The 18,648-nt window shown below is 36.0% G+C and overlaps 1 pseudogene; it reads right to left on the bottom strand.

The window, feature by feature from the left end:
• Window positions 1-8,795: 8,795 nt before the first annotated feature.
• Window positions 8,796-9,719, bottom strand: LOC120587978 (pre-mRNA-splicing factor 38A-like; annotated as a pseudogene).
• Between the last annotated feature and the right edge of the window lie 8,929 nt (window positions 9,720-18,648).

The raw sequence follows: 18,648 nt of genomic DNA, 5'->3' as shown, positions 1-18,648 counted from the left end.
TGTTTGTTGCCTGTTATTTCTGCGGGTTCTTGTCCATGGTACCTATCTCCTTGTGTGCTTAAGTATCATTGACTGTGAGCTACTCTATTCCCTTGAAAAAGTCTATATGGAAAAAATTTGAAGCCTAAGATGTAGGTGGGTTACTCCATAGGGGATCTGTGTTTACTTCTGCCAGGTATACAGAGGTACTATCAGTCCTGGAACACTTCAGCTTAAATTTAAGTCTTGAACTTTTGAGCACCTCTCAGAAGATGTGAATTTTGCCTATAAAATATTTTTAGGACAGACTTGTGGTTGCAGCTTCTCAGGGATTGCTTTATTCGTTTTTCCCCAGACCCTGCTTTGCCCAATAACTTGCCTTGCAATTCTTGCAATGCCTTGAGGCTGGGGAAGTAGGAGAAGCCAAGAGAGTTGATTATTAGTTCACTCTTACATCCTTACATATGTGGCATAACCCTTTGAGGTCCCAGTTATATTAGGAATTTACTGGTTAGATTGCCCGACTACATTAGAAGGGCTCTGTCTTCTGCCCTCACACTCCCCAAGGCCTTGGTAAATTAAGCTAGGTTCAGGATAACAGTTCTGCTTACTTTTTGGGTTATTGCCTTTTACGTGGATTTTGGCCTGCTATTTCCTACTTTTTTTAAAGCATTTTGGAACTTAAAGAAAATACACACATGCACAGCATTTGTAGTAGTTCTTTGCAGTGAGAAAGTTAGTAGAAATACTTTGATAGCCATGTTACAGATATGGGACTCATAGAAGCTACTGTAGTTCCAAAATACATATGAAATCCCTTCTCTCCTCTCTATCCTATGGCTCCCACCCTTGCTGAAGTCATTACTTCTTTCTTGAATTGATGAAAGTCTTTTAAACTGTTTTCTCAGCCTCTAGTCATTTCCCATGTTTCTCATTTTCTACCTGCTGACAAATACTTTGTAAAATACTACCTATCATGTGACTCTTTTACTTACAAGTATTCAATGGCTCCCTGTTGCTTATACAGGTCAAACTCTAGTCTTGTCCCAAATTAACCGGACTTATGTTCAAACACTTTGTTTTCCACACACTAAAAGTATAATACTCATCCCTAAACCAACATGCACTTCTCTATTTCCATGCATTTGTTCAAGCAAATTCTTCTACCTAGTATGAGCTTTTCTCTGCTGGGTAAATTTCTTCTGATTCTCCATGGCCCAGGTCTCGTATCTGTGCTTCTCTGAGGCCAGCCTTCACTCGCACAGAGAGAACTACCCCTTTCTTCCACTACTCTACCATTTTACATAGTAGTAGTTTGTTTGCATGGTCCTCTGTCAAAAAAGAATGTGAGGTTGAAGTAAGTCAGGGAATGAGTACTATTTATTTAGTTTAAAAATTTCTGGACTTTAGTATAGTGCCTGCCACATATCCAACGTTAAATAAATAAATAAATAAATAAATAAATAAATACATACATACATACATACATACATACATACTTACATAAATACATAAATAGATAAATAGATTTTTAAAAGCAGTTGGGTCAGCCTTTCTACAAATCCAATGTGCAGTTATCTTTTTTTTTTTAATTCCCCACCTATGGCAGTGTAGTCATATCATCTGAGTTAAAAAGGCACTTCAGAAGTCATTAGTACAATCACTTTAATAACTACAAAAGACTAAGGCCCAAAATGGTTAAGTGTAAAACTGCATGAAAACTCTCAATGGATGTTTGTTGTAGAAATGAGTACTATTTATTCACTGTTTATGGAATGCCAGACAGCACTATGTATGTTTTATTTTATTTTCCCCTTGACCTTATAAATTAGGAATATTTACTTCATTTTATGCAAAGTGTTTATCAGTTATACCAACTAAACTTTGTGATCTGAAATAATGCCATGGGCTCAAGTTATTGAACCTTTTCATGGCCTCTGGCATCTTCTCCTTCAGCCAGTTCCTGGCTGCCATGTAGAGGAAAAGATTTTATTGCCTCCTTAACACCTTCTGGTTACTCTAGGCTCTTAATTTTTCTCCCCCAGGGCTGTTCCTGACTTAGTGGCTAGAGCTTGAAGCCTCTGTGCAGTTTTTACTTTTATCAAAATGGTGGCAAATTATTTCATAAAACTCTCCCCACACTTACTGAAAGCCACTTTTTTTTAGAACAGCTCCTACATTTGGCACTCTGGTTTCTGAAAGAGGCTATATATCCTTTTTATAACTATTTTACATATATTTTAAAATAATTCCTCCCAACTATGTCAACCAAGTCTGAACAGTTAACTGATTTAAACATCATCTGATTCAATCAGTATTCCTTCAGTCATAACAGTTTTCTAATTCTGTGGTTTTTTTAAATCTTATTATACCAAATAACCTAGCTATATGTCTTTTAAATGCCACAAAGAAGTTTTCCAATTTTCCTAGATGCTCTATGATTTTTTTTAAAAATTGGAATCTTATATGGCTAAAATAGTTGGAAACATACAGTAAATTAGTAGATTAGGTCCTAATTGGAAGTTGTTAATTGTAGGAAGCCTCGGTAAATCAACCTGGATTACAATAATTAAATTTTGTTGTTGTATTTAGTAAAAATATTATTTTCTTGAATATGGGTATCATTAACACACATCGATCAAATATTAAGAAATCTAGGAATTCTTAATAAATGGAAAAAAGGAGCAAGAAAAATAGAAAATCACCATTAAGCAAACATTGTTTTAAGGCAAGACCATTAGTAGATGTCAAAAGTATAATGAGAAAGAGCATATTTGCATCCTCTGAAAGCGTGTCCTCACAAGATATTTTTTAATAACAAAGAGAAGCATAGGAACTTTATAATAGAGGAGGCTGGCATGCACCACAGTAACCAAATGAACAAAGTTAAGATCATCATTAAGAAGCCAAATTGACGTTACTATAAACTCTAATGTGATTCACCTAGAAGGGCACACTGTCACTTCTGTGGTACACTTGTCAAAATGCATAACCTTGAGCTAATCCTTGAAAATATCAGACAAACTCAAATTGGGAGACATTCTACAGAGTAATCAATCAGTACTCTTCAAAGCATCAAGGTCATGAAAGACAAGGAAGGACTGAGAAACTTCGCAGACTGGAGGAGGCTAAGGAGACAGCGATTAATGCAATGTGGAATTCTGGATTGGATTCTGTGCAAGTAAAACACATCTGTGAGAACACTGGTGCAACCTGAATAAGGTCAGCCATTTATTTAATAATATCATATCAATGTAAATTTCCTGGTTTTGATCATTGCACTATGATTATACAAGATGCTAACATCAGGGGAAGAAGCTGGGAGAAAGGTATATAGGAACTCTGTGCTATTCTCATGACTTTTCTATAAGTCTACATTACTTCAAAACAAAAAGTTAGAAGAAATCATGAAATTCCTCCGTAAGATCTCTGAGCTGTTTCTTCTGTTCTATTTATTCCAGGCAGCGGAAATAAAAGCTCGGGCTGGGCCAGTGTTCTGTACTTCATGTGGGCTATAAAGACTCTTCAGTCATTCCTGCAACCAGATCTGATCCTTCAGCTTTTCCTTAGATCTTTGGGAGCTGTTCGGTATCTCTTTAATAAATGATTTTTTTTCTTCTCTTTTCCTTTAAATTGCTAGAGGTGTATTTCTTTTCACTTTGTTAAATCTAAGACTTTATTTAAATATTTAAAAATCATTATTGAGTACCTATCTGTACAAGGCAAATTAGATAGATAAAAATGGCTCCTGTTTTAGGAGTTTACAATGTGCTTGCCTTTCCCACATCACTTACAGATTCTTTCCTCTTGCTGTTTTTTTTTACACTCCATCCCCTCTCTGCTGCCTAATCCCCTCACCCAGTGCAACTACCAGAGTTTTCATTGTTTGTAACTAGAGAAGCTGCACATGGATGGTGTTAGAGCTCGCCGCACATTTCTGACTTGTCCATTTTTCCCCAAAATTTCCTCTTTTGTTTCATGTTGATCTTACTTTTCCTGTCATTCTTTCTTAACTAATACTTTTTTTGTGTGCTCATGATCTCTCTAACTCTCCCTCAAACTTCTAAGAATATAATATATCAAATGGCAGTTCATAGTGCAAATTAAAATACCCATCTTCGCACCTTAGATTTCTGCTTTTAAAAGTATATTTGTACACACTCTTTTATTTGACCCTGTGGAGTAGATGGACCTTTGTTATTTACCCGGTGTTCAAATAAGGAAATTGAGTCCCAGAGATGCTGACTGTTCAAAGGAACAAAATAAGATTGGAGGCTCCTGAGCATTCAGTCACTGTAGCTTTGCAACCCAGAGAGTTCTAATGGCACTGGGGGCGGGACCTAGAGGGTCATAGCACCAGCAAGGGGCCAGAGTTCCCAGTGTGATGGCAGACCCAGGAAGCACTGTGTATGACATGGCGAGACATCCTTCCAAGCCCTCCCAGAGCACTCCGTGCTGTGAGGACCCTCCTGAGAGACTCAGTGTTACAGGAATGGGAACCTGTGGATTCTTTTTCTTCCCTAATGAAAAAGGACAGCTTCAGAACCCTTCACGTAATCTTTCCAACATAGAAAATTCTCACAACTGTCATAGTACCTATTTTTGAAAATGTAAAAATAAAAGAAAAGGTTTTGTTATTCTAGTATATTTGCTCTCCAAATATACAGTGATTAGAGTGAGCTATGTCATTTGGCAGAATGCTAGACCACCCTTTGGTTTTGTCTGTTCCTTTCTTGAAGGCCATGGGAATTCTTGGTCCTCAGCTTTCTGTTTTCACAGCTTTGCCCCAGCACCTGTTCCAAAAGCAATTGGAAGGGCTTGACTGGATCCTGATTCTTAATTTTCAGCTCACAAGCAAGAATATTTAGGATTTAAGGTATAATACTATATTTTACAGTGTAAGAACTGAAGCTTTTATGTGGAATTATACCATAAAACACTTTTCACGAGTTAGTGAAAGCAGTACATTTAAAAGGAATTTCATAATTACTGCAAGAAGACAAACATGATAAACATGTAAGGAAGTGTTAAAAAACAAAATTCAACCAAGTAAATTTGAAGATCTAATTGACTTTAAGTGATTCATGAATCACGCAGGATGGTACCTAGAAACAAGGGCACTCTGATGAGTTGTACAAAATGGAAGGGTTTTATAGATAAAAAGAGGGTGGGACTAAGAATAGTTGAAAAAATGGATTAGAGTGAAACTAAAAAGTTAAAAGAGCTAGTTATTTCAGGCAAGAACATCTTCCCTAGGGGAAGGCTATGCATCTTATCAGGAAAATTACCTCACTAGTGTTGATCAGGAAATTTCAGACTAATTAAGATTGTGTTTCTGGGAGTGGTTAAACTGCTTAGATCAAGTATTAAATCTAAATATGGTATTATGGGCTTTCAGTACAAATGACACCATTTTGGGCCTGTGGTTTTCTCTTTAACACTTCCCCCTTTTGATAATACTCTTAGTCTAAATGAGAGATGTGATAAAAAATTAAGGCATTAACGTCACTCACAGCTACCTTTCTGCAGCTCTGCTGAACCTGGATGTGTCAGGACCTTTTTGTTTACTCGTTGCGACATTTACAGGTCATGGTTCAGGTTCTAGGTTTGTAATCTGTACACCGATTACTCTCTTTGTTCCCTGACAGTCCAGTCTTGGGGAGATCATTTACTTGGCATTAGCAGTGGTGAACACATGTTAAAAGCTTTTGAGAGAATGTAATGTGCCAGGGAGAATTTTATGAGAACCATAAGTAGGATAATTACCAATGTTTGGAGTGTATTTCAGAGTCATAGTCCCCAGGACCTAAACCAATCAAAGAAAGACCTCATTGTGAGGAGTCATTCTGTTAAGCCGAATGGCTTGCTCAGTAATCTTATGTGAGTTTCAACTTCCCCTGAAGTGTTGATCCAGGTACAGCAGGTAGTATTGGTCATACCACAGACACCTCCTTCCTTAGCAGAGAGTTTAAAGATCTTTGCTGGGCAGCTAATGCCTTAGCAAAAGAATCCACAACATCTCCAGGAGTTAAGGAGAGGTTTCTGATCACATTCCCACTGGTATCTATTCCTAACCAATAAAATATGGCCCTGCCAATGTTCGCAAACCCTGAATCATGGAAAACCTTGTGGTATGTCCTCTCTAGAACAATTAGGGACACAGTTAGGTAATCTATGAGACACTATTCAGCTTTGCATCAGCAATCTAGGCATTCATAGGCTCAAGGAGAATGATAATCATGACAGACAAGTATAAATCCTGTTGGGGCGCAACTACCTTTTCTGGCTAGGGATCAGTTAGGTTTTCTCCTAGACTGAAATAAAAAAAAGTTACTCTAAATTCCAGAGATTACCTCCCCCGCTTAACAATGGCCTGGGAGATATAGATGGGCATTATCTTTTCAGTCCAATGTCAGAGTAAAGGAAAGAAAGAAAAGAAGAAAGGGTTTTATGTTTAGCTGAGGTAGGAAGTCGATCCAGCATTTTGGGTGGAAGCAGTCTACACTGATGTCAGCTACTTCTTTTCCAAGTCAATTTGATTTAGAGGTCTCTGGCTGGTATAAAAATTCAGAAGGTGGAGCCTTCCTCAGCTGTGAGATATGTACCCAAGTTTCCATGCCTTCTAGTTTTGCAACAGTGTCAGTGATCAGGAGTCATTGATAAGGTCCCTTTCAATGGGCTTGTGGGCTATGCTTCTGATGGAGCTTTCAGAATACCCAATCACCAGGCTGTAGACTATAACCGACAGGATCCCTTAAACTGGGGTTTGCAAAATCTTCCTTAACCTATTAATAATAGGTTACAGAAGAAGACATTTAAGACTAACAACATCTAATTATACTAGCATGAGACAACAAGGGATCGACAAAAGGTAACATACCAATAGACAATGGTCTATTGATGACTATTTTGTGTGGAGTGGAAACACATTTTCTAACGGTTTCTTGCTACTGTGAGGGCATCAGCCTTATGGTAGGGGAAGACTTCAACTCACTAATAAAACACATGTACATACAATGATAACAGCATATTGATAATCCATTCTAAGTGGGAGTTGAAGGAAGCCCAGCTTAAATACACCATGGTGAATGAAGGAAAGCAAAAACAAACAACAACAAAAAAATGGAGTTTGCCAGGGAGCTTGGAAGAACCAAGCAGCTGTCTTGGGTTTCCCACTGCTCTATTTACTTCATTTACAGCCATTGTTTACCCATCTTAATTTATCTGATTTAGAAGCCGACTATTGCCATGTTTACAAGGACATTGAAATGGCAAATCTGGCAATGAGGCATCATTCTGCAGGAGCAGAATGAATTTCATTCCCATGTGCCACAATCTGATACTCAGGTTTAGTCATTTCAGTTTTGATGACAGACATCTTATACCAGGACATCTCAGACTTCCAGGAAGTTCACATAATTTTTGAAACACTTATAACATATACTTACACAAATACAACATAAAGAAAGCTCATGGTTACTTCTTATTTGACAATGCTTTCCTTGTAATTTAACATATCAAATAAACCTAATTAGTTCAACATCTCCCTTTTTAGAAGGATAGAGACAAATTCTTTGAGATTTTCTAGGGGCCCTCTGGGAATTCTCAAAATTAGTTTGAGTTTTTTAAAAAAAGATCTTTCAGAATTTGAAAAATTTGTCAAAGATATTAAAAGGTTTAGACACTTGATTAAATAAGAAACGTAAGTTATTATGAAGCAGTACTTAATTATCTATTTAACCAAAGTGACAATAAAAGATTTCTAAGACAAATACAGAAGGTTAGCTCTTACTATGAGAATATTTCATTTTCTTAAGTAAAATATCTGATTGAAACGACATAAAATAGAGAAGATTGTTTTGATAAATCGCAGAATCTTTGCTTTCTCAGCAGATTACCCAAAAAGATTACTCAGAAGCAGACTGACAGTCCAAGAAAACTGTCCTTTTAGCAGAAGAAGGAAAATTAAATGTCTTGGTTTTATATAAGTATGCCATTGATATGCAAGCTTAATTTTTTTTAAATCTTTATAATAATTCAATTTTAGCCAGCTTTATTACATAAGGTAAAATTCTGTTCCCATTCTAAAACAACTATAACAAAGTTACTTTCAGTTCTCATAATGAAAATGTATCTTCATTTTTACCTTTTCTTAGCCCAAAACACATCCTACTTTCCTTGTAAAGTCACCCCTTTTTTTTAATTCTAGTAGCTTCAATTACATATAATTTTAAACCTTTAAAACCTTAATTTCTAGTGAAAACTAAGAAATACACAGTTATGAACTGTCTTTTATATTAGCATTCTATGGCTTGGCAAATTTATAAATATTTTTTCATAATTTCTAAAAATATTTGTCATTTCATAAAAAAAATTCTCAGAGTGGCATAGAACATGTATACTAATAGACCAAGTTTATTTTTAGTTTTTTTAGTTTTTTTTGGTGTGTCAAATACAATAACGAATTGTTGCTAAGTGGCTACATCTTCTCCTTGTCATTTGTACACTCCACTCTTCAAATTTTTTTTACCTTCATAAATTTGAGTATAGTCAAGTTTTGTTGTACAAAGGAGTCATAAGCAGCCCTTGCATATTTGAGCCCTTATCCCTCAAACATGTAGATTATGATTCAAAATGAGATACAAAACTCAGTACCTTTTTAATTTAAAAAAAAGTGAAGAAACTTTTAGGAAAAAGAAAAAAAAGAAACTAAAATATCTTCCTAGCTGCCTTGGAAGTAGATCTTAATCTTCCCACATAAGCAGATGCCTTCATATGCACAGGAGGCCATTAGAACTAAAACCAAACTGAATCCATCACTCACTCCCTCTCCAGCTCTTCCTGTGGTTTTTCTTAGATCACTTTGAATGGCTCCTATGTCTGTGACTTTGGTAATGACCTGGGGACTTAGAGTGGGATCTGTGCTGTCTATCTCAGGACCTGCTGTGGTGACATCTTGGACTCTTGCTCTGATGCTTTCCTTGGTGAGGGGAAAGACTTCTGCTTTTGGGAGACTGACTCCGCCTTCTGGGAGACCCTTTCTCACTCTTCCTGTAGTGCGGTGTGGGAGAGCAACAGGGCTTCTCCAAGTCTCAGTAGCTTCTCCAGCAGTGATCAGACGATGGTACTCTCTCCATCTTCTAATCCTCCCCTTCCTCCTCTTTGCTGGACTGCATATCATTCATGTCCTCTTCTAGAGCACTAACCCAAGGCTCCAGTTGCTCAACTTCCTTTATCACATAGCATTTCTTTAGCTGGGGCAGAATGATACCACAGCCTCTCTCACTGTGCAGTAGTTCATCAATAAACTCATCTACATGCATTAGTTGCAACTCCCCGTTTCAGTTCTGGTTCCTGATCTTTCGATAGTCATTGCAAAGAGGCTCCAAGTACTTGTAGCAATCAATTGTAGTGTTTGTCAGCTCCATGTAAAATGCTCCCAACATGCAGACATACTAGAAATCTTCATTTCTGTTGAACTCCATGATGATATCCTTCTCAAACTGAAATTGAAGCATCTTCAAAGTAAAACACACAGAGGGAGTTGGCTTTACGTTGCCACCATAGACACCACCCACAAACCTTAACTCTATGGCTTTTATCAACTACAAGTTCAGCCATAAGTCAAAAACACTCCTCTTTCCAGTACTCTGACTCATAGATCCATGTCTGAACGGTCTTCTCCAACAGGTGTTGGTACCAGGCATACTGTATGCATCCTTCACCATACATTTGGCCATTTTAGAATGCCTTTAGTTCTATTGCCATCAGGTCCTTTAGTGTGTCACATCCAGGTTAAAGAAACCAGTGAGGAAGGGAGAAAGGTGGAAGAAGTCTTATTTAAGTAGCTTGAAATCAGAAATGCTGCAGCGTTAAGAACTTCCTTCACACACATGGCACCTTCAATTTAATCAAAGATGGCTGCTGCACCTTAAGCTTCAAACTGCTTCTGGACCCACACCTCTGGTCTTTTAAACACTACCTTTGTAAAACAAGGACAACTGTTTTTAATACGTCAAAGAATTGGGTTGCCATCCAAATGACATCATAGGTTGATGCATTTATCTAACTACATTATTTCTTTTTAAATAAAATTCCTTTTATATAGTTTCATTTTAGCTTGGGGTAAAAAAAAAAAAAATTACTAGCCTCTAATATCAACTTTCAATTTGGCCAAATTTCTGATCAAAAAAGTTATTAAATTCTTTCAACTATCGAATCAGTTTTCAGCTGGGACAATGAGTAAATATTTCTGGCAATGTTAAACAATCCCATGGACCCAAGATGCACAAAGATCACTACCATCCCAAGATCCAGAGTCACTTCCAAAGATAGTCAAAAAGAAAGGACAGACTGAAGCTAGAAGGCAAAAACTATTCTGAGAGAGAAAGAATCAATAACCAATTGGTCTGAAGTTGAACAGGAAGGGACAACATAAATTTTTATTTTCCTCTCATTGGCCCCAGGAGTTAATGCATTTACAAAAACTTTTGAGGATCCTCCCTGGGTTCAATCAATTCTAATATGGCACTTATGTCAGCCTTTGACCTAAGAGTGAAAGATACCAGAGAAGGATCACCTGTAGCCTCAAATTGGTTTATTTTTAAAAGATAACTGTTCTTCAATCTTTTAAGAGTGGAAAGGAGAAGATAGATAGGAAGGAGTAGTAGGAGTTACATCAGTCATCAAGTCTATCCTATCACCTTTTGTCTTTAGGGACCTCTTACTGCCTTTATTTTTCACTAGCCTTTTGCAATAAATCTTTCATTGAAGCTACTTTGAAATTTTGAAAACTTTTTGCAAGCTTCTGCATGCCAATTCTCATTCTGTTTGCTCAATTTGGAAACCCTTCAGGTGCACTTTTTAAATATTTTTTTCTAACCGGAACGCTCTTTGTAACAGTCAAGCAATTCTAGGCTGTCTCCAGTAAGATTTTACCTCTTTTGCAAATATTTGCAGCTTCCAGGACTATAGATATTAAACATAAAATAAGCAGGTATGTCAAAAGGTGGTGGATTTAATTCTTTGGACATAAAAGATCTTATTTCTTAATGTTTATATGAAGTCTCCTGCTAGATCCAGTCCAGTTCGAATTGGACCCAATCTAACCCCAGACCCAGTCTGGTACTTAGTTGGACCCAGTCCAACTCCTGCCACTCATCAACAATTCCTGAGGAATCTTGGATTGGGGAAAGGATTGAACACACTCCAAGGAATAGAGAGTATGGACTGATTCCAAGCGAACGGGAGAACTGCAGCTGCCACCAACAGTTCTCAATATGGAATTTAGGGGGCTGAGTCCAAATAGATGGGGAGTTGTACAATAAACTATTTGCAATTTCCATTGTGGAATCCAGGGACAACACTAAGAATGGGTGTTTTCATCCAGAGAATTGTGGTGTGAATGGCTAGGGCTCCTGGTCAGGGTAGACTCATCTGCCAGCTCAATTGGCTCTCAGAAGTCTTCACTATCAGCTAAATTGGCTTTGGGCCAACTCCTCTACCAGCTCAATTGTCTCAGGTAGACTTCTCTAGCAGCTCAAGATGGCCTACCTTGTAAAGGAAAGCCAATTAGTTTGGGAGCTCAAACATGAAGAAAAAGGAGCTCAAAGAGAGAGGAACTTTCCAATGACCTCTGGAAAGAGCAAAAAAGACAGTGAACTCAAAAATGGAGTTTAAGGGCACCAAGCCTGTGTTTCTTGTTGTCCCCAAGTACGACCAGAAGTTTGCTTGTCTCAATGCTGTCACCAAGCTGTTAAAAATAAAATTTCAACTACAAATTTGAAGATCTAATTAGCTTTAATTAAGCGATTCATGAATCAGGAGTGCCCTTCTAGTTGCTAGATGGGATGCTCCCGATTAATTGCTTAATTAAAGCTAATTCTTCAAACTAACTTCATGAATTTTATTTTTTAAGAGGTGAAAAATACATATGTGTATGAACTTTGATTATTTTGACCTGTTCATTAGATTGTTAACTTTTCCCTTATGGAATCCTGTAGAGCATAAATGCCTTATAAACAAGAGATCATTTCAATCCTACAACTATGTATAAATTATTCATTAAGGCAGTGGTTCCCAACCTTTTTAGCACCAGGGACTGGTGTTCCTATGAGAATCTAATGCCTGATGATCTGAGGCAGAGCTAAGGCAGTGATGCTAGCATTGGGAGTGGCTGCAAATATAGATGAAGCTTCCTTGCTGACCCGCTGCTCACCTCCTGTTGCATGGCCGAGTTCCTAATAGGCCACGGACCAGTACTGGTCTATGCCCCAGGGTTCGGGACCCCTACATTAAGGCATCAAGAATAAAAATAATAAATTGAATACGAATTAATTCAGTGTACACATAAGATAGGGTCCAAAACTATTACCTGAGCATTGACTGAGTTTATCCAAAGAAGACTTATATCACACATTCATGCAAGAGCAAGCTTTTAAGAGACATTAGCTGATGTGGAGATCAATGGGGTAAAGAAGAAGAAAATAATTTTGTAAATGTCTTCTGTCTTTCTTTGGACTAAAAGAATTCCAGCCTAAACCAAGATTGTTGCGCTGGAGGACGCTGAGATATTTTGGTTCTTTTCACCAATACAGTAAAGAATTACAGATCATTGAAATTTAGGAAAAGTAGGATTTATTAAAGTATGTTTCAAGAGAGAAACAGGCTATGCCAGAGATGGCCATAGACCTGCAGAATTAGGGAAACATGCCTTATATTGGCCCTAGATGGGTGGTTACAGGGTTACGGCTAGATGATTGGCATGTGAGGTCAATTAATTGGCATTTAGCTGTTATATAACCCTTTATTGTGCATGTGGTTACCCAGAATTCAGTCTGTTACAATTAGGTTCATGAATTTCTGGCATATGTATGATATTATAATGATGGTATAATGAGACTAAGGTTAAGGAAGGTCACTAACTGCACAAGTGATTATGGCTGGACTAAACCAGTGGTTCTTTTTGTGGCTTTTACTTCCTTGTATTCCAGGGTGTAATGGTAATTTTTAACCATAAAATGGGTGTTTCAGGGAGGTCCTAAGAGAGGTCTCTGGGTTGGGCCTTCATTCCTCCGCTCATGTCTATCTATCTGCCTAACACTGTGACTTTATAATCTCATTTTTCATTTAGAATTCACTCGACCATAATTATAAGTGGTGGTGATTTAGTGGCCACCGCACTCAGTGGAGACTCCTTTCTTGGGTAGGATGGAGCCAGAAGGGCAGGCAGGGGGCTGTCTCTGCAGGGGTCAGGTCAAGAGAAAGGCCTGGGTGAGGCAGGGCTAGGCTAAGGCTTCCTCTCTGGAGTAACACTCAGAAGAAAGCAGGAAGCAATAATGGGTCTGAAACAACCAGTGGGGAGGAGCAAGCACTGAAAACTTCAAGTTTTGCTAGAGATTGAGAACAAGAAAGGGGAAAAAGAGATTTATGAGTGAGAGCCTGGGTAGATTTCCCAGGTAACCAGCATAGGTGGAGGGAGCTGTTCCCAGAGGGAGGAAGCTGCTGAAAAGGCCTCCTGCTGGGAACGGCTGTGGGGCGCAGATGAAGGTTGGGGTTAGGTCACCAAAAGGGAAGTGCCCAAAGACATCAATGGATGCGGGTCCCAACTAGACTTCAGAGAGTCTGAACAAAAAAATAAAGTGGACATTCACACTCAGCTTTTCTGTAACACAACAACAGAGTGTCATTCTGTCTCTTAACAGTGAGTTCTAAATTATGCATGAAATGGCTTATCTAAAATCAACTAAGTTATGCAGTCAAGTTCCTTCAGAGCTCTTTCAAAAGGACAAGAGAAGAAATCGTAATGAACTTTCTTGTGCATGAAATTAAAATATATATATTTGCTTGTGCACTTTATACAAAGTCTAAGTACCACATTAAAATCTCTTACAATATCATCATTTAGGATTATTCTCATTTATAGTATGGACTTTTGAAAACTGCCTCTTTAAATGTTATTTATACTAAATCATTAATATAAACATCAATAGAAATGACACTGGTAAACAGACTAATGGAAAGTTTTTATAAATTGATCTGCAAAAATTGCTAACAAAGTTGCCTTCTAAGTTTATAATTTCTGTGCCTGTAAATTAAATAGCCACAAAGAACAAAATAGTCATTTCAAACAACTGAAAAAACCTTTATCCAGTCTCTTGTATGGATTTCCTTGTTTCATCAAGTAAACTGAACTATTCTGGAACTATAAAGTAATAATAATAATACATTTCACTCTTTTTCAGATGGTGTGTTCTGATTTTCATTTTGTAAGATTTTGTTTAAATATAAGTTAGACTTAAGAAATTTTGAAATCTCTGACCTAGTCCAAACTCAGGAGCACAGAACATCTAAATGAACAGCAGTGTTCTGACTAGAATCTGAATTTTCTGAATTTCTGCTATGGTGCCATTTCCAATATAACATACTTGAACAAATAAAACAAAGTTGATCAAACTGATGTTGAATTTTTAAAAATGATAATAAAATGTAGTTCCAGATTCTGCCAGTACATTTATAATAAATGGCAATCAAATAAAACTATAATCTTATTAGTTTTGTAAAGAAAAAGTTTTCTATATATAATAGTGATCCAAATATAAAACTCTATGGATTGAGGCCATGTTGCACTCTTAAGTTCATATTTTAGCCCCTAGAAATAAGAGTATAATGGAAGTATATATTATAACTGTGGAGGAAGAATTGTGCCAATGTCATAAAATTCAATACCATAAGTTTTCAATTTTACACCAAAAATATAAAAAAGTAAACAAATAAGAACACATTGAGAAATTATGCAGAAAACCTATTAAATGTTTAAGGGGCAATAAAACTGCCACCAACCCATTAAATATTTTCTTGTAACCATTAGATCAAGAGCCAATAGTACCAAAGTTTCCACAATTTAAAAAGAGAAAATCGTAAAGAATGGAGTTACTGAAAAATTACAAAAATGGCTTAGTTATAGATGAGAAAATAAAGGTATTGAATATTCTAAGCATCATACCTACTTGCACTATCGTGCACCACAAGCAAAATAATTATTGCAAGAAGATGAGGGTTGAAAGTAGGATGTTTTACTTGAGAATGAAATAAAGAACTGGGAAACCCTTAAAATTCCTTAACAGAAACCTAAGAATATGATGCATAGTTTATTTGCTTTAAACAAAGTTGAAAAAAAAAAAAAACCTCACAAATTATGTTCTTAATAAGCCAAAGAAAATAAAATTATTTCCAAATATAGCACGTTGTATAGAATATGAATGTACTTTGTGAATCAACAAAACAATATTGATTTATGCAATACATCTGCATAATGTTAAAGAGAACACATCATCATTTTGTTCAAATATTTACTGACACTATGAAAGAATTCTCTAATGATATTTTTTAATTGTTTTAGTAAGACTTGTTGAATTTGAAAGAAGAGAACTCAATCTAGGAGGTTTTTATTGTTAGAGCAGGTGTGAAATCTTTGTTTTCTACCAGGTATTTTTTAGAAGAGCACTTGGTAGATAGAAATACAACTAGTTTCTACCTGACTTACATAACTCTGGAGTCAGGCTGTCTGAATTTAAATCCTGAGCTTACCACATGCTAGTCATGTAATAATATGTTTATTACAAATTTATTTTATAGCTGTAATTGGAAAACATAGCACTTAAGTATATTCATTGCTTTTGTCTCTCTGTTATTCTTCTATTTCCAAATAAAACTCATAATTTAAATACCATAGAAGAATAAAATATACTTCAATATTTATATAGATTTAGTAATATGGCTGATGCCTCTTCCTCTAAGAGTTTCATATCTGCAAATGTATCCTTAATGGCCTTGACAGACAAACAAAACAGAAATCAGAGACCCGGGTCTACATAGGGTAAGGGATTATATATAGGAAATCCTTCCCACAACAAATTGAGGTGGAAATGAAACACACCTTCATGAGAAAGTTGAGAACCATAGATAAGCCAGCCCTTGCCTAGATTAGCAGTCCAAGTTCATACCACCTGGGTTGTATAGGAAAATAAAGGGGTCTCTATATTAGCAGTGTCCCCAGGATAATATAACCTCATTACACATTACACATTAAGGCGAAAAAAAAAAATAAATAAATAACGTTACTAGAAGTAGACATAAATACAGTTATTTAATAAAGACAAAATTCACTAAGAATATGACTATTTTAAATTGGTATGTACCTCAGAATATAGCCTCAAAATGCAAGAAGTAAGGGGATGTATCTTGACATAGAAAAGGCCATACATGAGAAGCCCAAGATAATATCATACCCAATGGTGAAAATCTGACGGCTTTTCCTCTAAGATCAGGAACAAGACAAGAATGGCTATTGTCATCTGTTTTATTCAACATGGTACTGGAAGTCCTCACCAAAGCAATTAGGCAAGGGGAAAAAAAAGTCACCCGAATCAGAAAGAAAAAGTTAAAACTGTCACTATTTACAAATTACTATGTATACTATCACTTTCCTGTGATAGTATACATAGGAAATGTTAATGACTCCACCAAAAAACTTTTTGAACTAACAAAAAATTTCAATTAAGTTGGAGAATGAAAAGTCAGTATGCAAAACTTCGTTGTCCCTTTATACACTAAAAATGAACTGAGAGAAATTAAGAAAACAACCAAATTTACAACTGCATCAAAAAGAATACAATACCTAGAAATAAATTTAACCAAGGAGGTGAAAAACTGGAAACCATAAGACTGATGAAAGAAATTGAAGATGACACAAATAAATGCAAAAATATTCCATACTCATGGATTGGAAGAATATTGTTAAAATGTCCATATTACCCAAAGCAATCTACAAATTTAATGCAATCAAATCTAATGGCATTTTTCACAGAAAAATGCAATCCTAAAGTTTGTATAAAACCACGAAAAAACACAAACAACCAAAAAAATCTTGGGAAAGAACAGCAAAGTTGGAGGCATCATGCTCCCTGGTTTCAAACTATATTACAAAACTATCGAAATCTAAATAGTACAGAATTGGTGTAAAAACAGATACACAGAGCCAAGAATATGCAATGGGGAAAGAACAAAGTCTTCAATAAATAGTATTGAGATAACTCCGCAGTCACATGCAAAAGACTGAAACTGAATCATTATCTTACATTGTACACAAAAACTAACTCAAAAAGAAATAAATACTTGATCCTAAGAGCTGAAACCATAAAACCTCTAGAAGAAAACACAGGCAGTAATCTCCTTGACATCAGTGATGGTGATGATTTTCTGAATTTGATACCAAAAGCAAAGGCAACAAAAGCAAAAATAAACAAGTTGGACTACAACAAACTAAAATGCTTCTGCATAGCAAAGGAAACCATCAACAAAATGAAAAGACAATCTACTGAATGGGAGAAAATATTTGCAAATCATGCATCAGATAGGTGTTAACATCCAAAATACATAAAGAACTCATACAACTCATTAGCAACAAAACAAATAATTCAAATTAAAAATGAGAAGAGGAACTGAATAGATAAGAAGAAATACAGATGGCCAACAGGTACATGAAAATGTGATCAGAATCACTAATCATCAGGGAAATGCAAATCAGAATTACACCTCACACCTGTTAGAATGGCTATTATAAAAAAGGCGAGAAATAATAAGTACTGACAAGGATTTAGAGAAAAAGGAACACTTGTGTAGTGTTGGTGGGAATGTAAATTGATGCAGCCACTATGGAAAAAAGTATGGAGTTTCCTCAAAATAATTAAAAATAGAACTATCACAATTGTTAGCAATTCCACTTCTGGGTATTTATCTAAAGAAAAAACACTAATTTGAACAAATATATGAATCCCCATGTTCATTGCAGTATTACTTATAATAGCCAAGATATAGAAACAATTTAGTGTCCATCAATGAATGGATTTAAAAATGATGATATATATACATGTATATCTCACAATTTCTTTATATATGTAATTTCTTTACATGCATATGAAATTTATATATATAAGAAGTAATATTCATCTATGAAAAGAAGGAAATCCTGCCATTCGCAAGAACAGGGATGGACCTTGAGGGCATTATGCTAAGTAAAATAAGTCGGATAGAGAAAGACAAATACTGTATAAGCTCATTTATACATGAAATCTAAAAACAACAACAAAAAAAGGAACACACTGTTACAAAGAACAGATTGGTGGTTGCCAGAGGCAGGGGCTGGGTGAAATAGGTGAATGTGGTCAAAGTACAAACTTTCAGTTGTAAAATAAATCCTGGAGATGTAACGTACAAAATGGTGACCACAGTTAATATTGTATTATAAATTTAAAAGTTGCTAAGGATAATTCTTAAAAGTTTTCATCACAATATGGCGATCATTTGGTAATATGTACAAATGTTGAATCATTATTTTGTATACCTTGAACTAATATATGTCAATTATGTCTCAATAAAAATGCACAAAGCAAAATGACAGGATTAAAAGAAGAAAAGGTAGTCAAAATGAAAGTTCTATGAGTAATTTGATAGAACAAATCAACAAAAATGCAGTAAAATTAAGAGTCTATACTGCTGGTTAATAAATTTGGCCTAATGGGCATATATATAAAAATGTAGGCCCAGATGGCTTCACCAGAAACATCTACCAAATATCTAAATAAAGAACTCATTCTATCTTATAAAAAT

The sequence above is a fragment of the Pteropus medius genome, unplaced genomic scaffold (assembly GCF_902729225.1).
Source record: "Pteropus medius unplaced genomic scaffold, Ma_sr-lr_union100, whole genome shotgun sequence".
NCBI classification, from domain to species: Eukaryota; Metazoa; Chordata; class Mammalia; order Chiroptera; family Pteropodidae; genus Pteropus; species Pteropus medius.
Note: the sequence above shows the minus strand (reverse complement) of the source record. Positions and strands in the feature narration are given on the sequence as shown.